The following is a 6,219-nucleotide window of genomic DNA, read 5'->3' on the forward strand; positions in this document are numbered from 1 at the left end:
TCGCGACTACATATGCTAAGTTCATCAATGGGAATATAGCAAGTGCATGTTATGGCAAGTAGATGCAAGATGTTTATTAGCATGCCGACAAAGGAATGAGTAGCATAGATCAAGCATTAATTACCAAAATGTATTATCACTCGTAACAAACTGACCATCACATTTGTAATGACAATTATATTCAATAAATAAAATATTTAAGGGGTTTTGTGAAAAATAGGCATTAGAGTAGAATCATAGAATAATTTAAAAATGCACAATGCCATACGGGCTTTTTCACAAACACTTAGCATGCATGGTAAATATGTTATTGAAAGTATTAGATTTGAACATGCAAGCAACCCTAAGAATTAATATTTAATCGTCAAACAATGCCTCAATATATCCACAAGTAAAATATAGAAGAAAACAATCACCCAATTAAATTTCTAACACCAATTAAAAGGATGTAAAAAGAAAAGAAAGATAAAGAAAACATAGATAATGAACATAAAAAGAAAAAGAAGAAGAAAACATAAATAAAAATAATAATAAAAAAGTAAAAAGGGAAGAAGATGAAGAGGGAGGGAGAAAGTAGTAGAAAGTAAGAAAGAATAAAGAAGAAAGAAAGATAATAGAAAGATAATTAGGATTGGGGGGTGGGAGATTTGAAATCAGGCGCTGAGGTGGATTAGCTGTGCGTTGCTTGCGACGCGTATGCGTGCATCATGCGTTCGCGCGGGTTGCGCTATTTTCAAGTGACGCGGACGCGTCAGGGACGCGTACGCGTGACCTGAATTGTGCTATTGGCGCGAGAGCAGCCTCGCGCACGCACAACTCCCTGTTCAATTCGCACAGTTGCCAAAAATTCAACCGACGCGTGCGCGTGAGGGATGCGCACGTGTGGATGGCCTAGAGGGGAAAATGATGCGTACGCGTCAGGGACGCGCACGCGTGACGTTCCTTTGTGCTCCTAGCTCCATTCTAGCATCAAGCCATCACAACTTTCTGTCTATACACATTTTTACGCCGATTTGTAGGATCACGCGTACGCGTGGGTGACGCGCACTCATGGAAGGTTGATTTTGCAAATGACGCATATGCGTGGGAGTGTTTGTGCCTAAAGCACGCCTCCAGCCACGCTCCCGCGTAACTATCTGTTTCATTCTTCTTTGTTTCGCATGCACACATGACGCGTACGCGTCAACGACGCTCGCGCGTCGTGTGCTCTTCTTTTTTTTATGCAGAATGCAAAATGAGGATGCTAATGCAGATGTTATGAATAACACTAATAAACATAAAGGAGAATAAAATAAAATAAAACTAAGACTGAAAAGGAACGATCATACTATGGTAGGTTGTCTCCCACCTAGCACTTTGCTTTTATGTCCTTAAGTTGGATGGTCTTCAGGCTCATTCTGCTTCTGTTGGTGGGTCTTCCAAGAGGAAGACTTCTAACTCTTTGTGTTCCTTCATCCTTTCACCATGATAAAGCTTTAAGCGATGTCCATTGACCTTGATGCAATTGGAACTTGAAGGATGACGCAGGTGGAAGACGCCATATGGCTCTGCTTTCTCCACTCTGTAGGGACTTTTCCATCTGGATCTTAGCTTTCCTGGCATGCGTCTTAGCCTGGAGTTGTAAAGGAGAACCAGATCTCTTAGTCTGAACTCTCTTCTCTTGATATGCTTGTCATGCACAGCCTTCATCTTCTCTTGGTATAATCTGGAGTTGTCATATGCTTCGAGTCGAAGGGTCTCTAGTTCTGCCAGTTGCAACTTTCTTTCAGCACCAGCTTGCTCGAATCCCATGTTGCACTCCCTCACAGCCCAAAAAGCCTTGTGTTCCACCTCTACTAGAAGGTGGCAAGCCTTTCCGTACACTAAGCGGAAGGGGCTCATCCCAATGGGTGTCTTGTACGCTGTCCGATACACCCAGAGCACATCAACAAGTCTGGTGCTCCAGTCCTTCCTATGAGGCTTTACTATCTTTTCCAGAATGCGCTTTATTTCTCTATTAGATACCTCTACCTGCCCATTGGTCTGGGGATGGTATGATGTTGCTACTTTGTGAACAATCTCATGTTTCTTCAGTAATCCTGCTAACCTCCTGTTACAGAAGTGAGTGCCTTGATCACTCACGATTGCTCGTGGTGATCCAAAGCAACATATAATATAGTTTCTAACAAAGAAAACAACAGTGTTAGCATCATCAGTGTGGGTAGGAATTGCTTCCACCCATTTAGAAATATAATCTACAGCTAACAGTATATAAAGGTAACCCACTAGAGTTTGGAAATGGACCCATGAAATCAATGCCCCAAACATCAAAAATTTCACAGAAAAGCATAATCTGTTGAGGCATCTCATCCCTCTTGGATATATTACCAAACCTTTGGCATGGGGAACAAGATTTACAAAAGGCAGCATGATAAACCACTATTTTATGGTTTATCATGTGTTTAATTGAGTGGTTTCATCAAGTCTTCACCCACTTATTCATATGATTTGCATGGTTTTACATTTTCCTTCCTAATTTTGTTCTATAATTAGAAACTTGCTTCCCAAGCCTTTAAATTACCAAAATTAATTCCCCTTTATACCATTCGATGCTGTGATATGTGTGTTAAGTGCTTTCAGAGATTACAGGGTAGGAATGGCTTAGAGGATGGAAAGGAAGCATGCAAAAGTGGAAGGAATAAAAGAAACTGAAGAAATTGCAAAGCTGTCCAGCCTGACCTCTTCGTACTCAAACGATCATAACTTGAGCTACAAAGGTCCAAATGAAGCGATTTCAGTTGCGTTGGAAAGCTAACATTCGGGGCTTAAAAATGATATATAATTTGCTATAGTTGTCCTGAGGATAGATGATGCGGACGCGTGCATCACACGCACGCATCGCATCTGCGAAAATCAGCGTGACAGAATTCACAATCAGCGATTTCTGGGCTGTTTCCGGCCCAGTTTTCAGTCCAGAAAATACATATTAGAGGCTATAAAGTGGGAGAATCCATCCATTCATTCAACAATTCATACAACATTCAGAATAGAGAATTTTAGGTTTTAGATGTAGTATTAGAGAGAGAGAAGTTCTCTCTTCTCTCTTAGGTATTTAGGATTAGGATTCCTCTTAGTTTAGGGTTATTTCTTCATTCCAGGTTCAATGTTCCTTTAATTTATGTTCTCTTCTACTTTTATTCACTCTATTACTTTAGTTGCTCTATTTCACTTGGTAATTATTTATTTAGCCAAATTGGCTTATGAACTTTTCATGTTAGATTTGAATATTCTATTTAAAGCAATTTGAGGTATTTCAGATTTATGATTTTAATTTAGCTTTTTACATTCTTAGCTTTAATTGATGAATTGATTAAGAGGAGACACTTGAGTTGGAATGCTCAAGTGGATAGTTAATTTAGAAGTTGTTGGCTAATTCTCTATTTACTAACGCTAGACCTTCCCAAGGGAGATGACTAGGATTTGCGAATAAGAGTTAGCTCAATCACTTGACTTTCCTTTATATAGTAAGGTTTAACTAAGTGAAAACAACAACCTCTTTATACTACACTTGAGAGAATTCCAACAAGGATAGAACTTCCAATTAATCATTCTTTCATTCAAGGCTTTTTATTTTAATTACATATATTCTCTTGTTAATTTTCATTGCTTTAATTTATAATTATTTATTTGCCCATTGCCCAAACTCAGCATTCCCCAGAAAACTCATAACCAATAATAAATACACCTCCTTGCAATTCCTTGAGATACGACCCGAGGTTTAAATACTTCGGTTATAAATTTTATTGGGTTTTGTTACTTGTGACAACCAAAGTTTTTGTACGAAAGGAATCTTTACTGGTTTAGAAACTATACCTACAACGTGATTATTTTTATAAAATTCTTTACTGGCAGGAATCCTCTCATCACAACAGCATCTTTAAAAAGAGTAGGCCACCAGAATCCACAGTCTAAAATTTTTCTAGCTGTTCTTTGATGGCCAAAATGTCCTCCACTCTCAAAAGAGTGGTAGGCCTCTAAAATGGACTGGAATTCTAATTGGGGCATACACCTTCTAATTACCTGGTCAGCACCACACCTCCATAAATATGAGTCATCCCATATGTAATATTTAGACTCGCTTTTTAGCTTGTCTCTCTGATGTTTAGTAAAATTAGGAGGAAAAGTATGGCTAACTAGATAATTAGCTACATGTGCATACCAAGGAACTACTTCAGATACTGCATGCAAGCTATCAAATGGAAAAGCATCATTGATAGGAGTGGAGTCATCCTTAATGTGCTCAAGGCGACTCAAGTGTTCTTCCACTAAATTCTGGTTACCACTCCTATCCTTAGTTTCTAAATCAAATTCTTGCAGCAATAGTATCCAACGTATCAACCTTGGTTTGGACTCTTTTTTAGCTAATAAATATTTTAGAGTTGCATGGTCTGAGTACACTACCACCTTAGTACCAAGTAAATAGGCTCGGAGTTTATCCAGAGCAAAAACAATAGCCAGAAGCTCTTTTTCAATGGTGGTGTAATTAGATTGAGCAACATCTAAGGTCTTAGAAGCATAAGTAATTACGAAAGGATCCTTACCTTTGCGTTGAGCCAGCGCGCTCCTACTGCATGGTTGGAGGCATCAAACATAATCTCAAATGGCTGGCTCCAGTCTGGTCCTCTCAGAATTGGAGCTTGAGTGAGGGCAGTTTTCAGCTTATCAAATGCTTGCATGCAATCCTCACTGAACTCGAACTCAACATCTTTCTATAGCAGTCTGGATAAAGGCAATGCTACCTTACTGAAGTCCTTAATAAATCTCCTGTAGAAACTTGCATGGCCAAGGAACGAACAGACTTCCCTCACGGGGGAGGGGTAAGGTAAACTAGAAATGACATCTACCTTTGCTGGATCTACAGAAATACCAGTATTAGAAACAACATGGCCTAGAACAATTCCTTGTTTTACCATAAAGTGACATTTTTTAAAATTCAATACAAGGTTTGAACTAACACACCTGTCTAATACTCTAGCTAAACTATCCAAGCAAAGGTTAAACGAATCACCGTATTCACTGAAATTACCCATAAAAACTTCCATATAGTTCTCAATAAGATCTGAAAAGATACTCATCATGCATCTCTGGAAAGTAGCCGGTGCATTATATAAGCCAAAAGGCATTCTCTTATATGCATACGTTCCAAAGGGACATGTAAAAGTAGTCTTTTCCTGATCTTCAAAAGCTATATGAATTTGAAAGTAGCCTGTATAACCATCTAAAAAGCAGTAATGGGATTTACCTAACAGGCGATCAAGCATCTGATCAATAAAGGGAAAGGGGTAATGATCCTTGTGAGTAGCTTGATTGAGACATCTATAATCAATGCAAACTCTCCATGAATTCTGCACTCTAGTTGTCAGGAGCTCTCCATGCTCATTATTTATTGTTGTGACTCTAGACTTTTTGGGGACCACTTGTACTGGACTGACCCATTCACTGTCTGAGATGGGGTAGATGATATCTGCTTCAAGTAGCCTGATCACTTCTTTCTTGACAACTTCTAAGATGGTGGGATTCAATCTTCTTTGGGGTTGACGGACAGGTTTTGCTCCCTCTTCTAAGAATATTCTGTGCTCACAAACTCGAGGGATAATGCCTACTATATCCGCCAAGCTCCACCCAATTGCTTTCTTGTGTTTTCTCAGCACACTGAGCAGCTGCTCATCTTGTTGGGGAGTGAGTTCCCTTGCAATGATAACTGGGAGCTTCTGATTATCCTCAAGGTAAGCATACTTGAGGTGGGATGGAAGGGGCTTTAACTCCACTATCTGCTCATGGCTGGGCTTTGGATCATCTGAAATTAGTGATAATGGCAAAGTGTCCTCATTGTGTTCAGAGGGTGTCCCCACACTTGGTGAACTTCAGCTACAGTTTCATCAATGATGTTGCACTGGAAGATATAATGATCTTCCAGAGGGTGCTTCATAGCTTCATTTAAACTGAAACTTACAGCTCTGCCATCTATTTCAAAGGAGTAAGTTCCTGAGAAGCCATCCAGCTTGAACTTTGAAGTCTTCAAGAATGGTCTTCCAAGCAGGATTGATGATGGTCTTCCTGAGTCATTAGGAGGCATTTCCAAGATATAGAAGTCAATGGGAAATGTGAGCCCCTTAATGCTCACTAGCACGTCTTCCGCAATTCCAACCACTGTAATAATATTTTTATCTGCTAACACAA

The sequence above is a fragment of the Arachis hypogaea genome, chromosome 12, assembly GCF_003086295.3.
Source record: "Arachis hypogaea cultivar Tifrunner chromosome 12, arahy.Tifrunner.gnm2.J5K5, whole genome shotgun sequence".
NCBI lineage: Eukaryota > Viridiplantae > Streptophyta > Magnoliopsida > Fabales > Fabaceae > Arachis > Arachis hypogaea.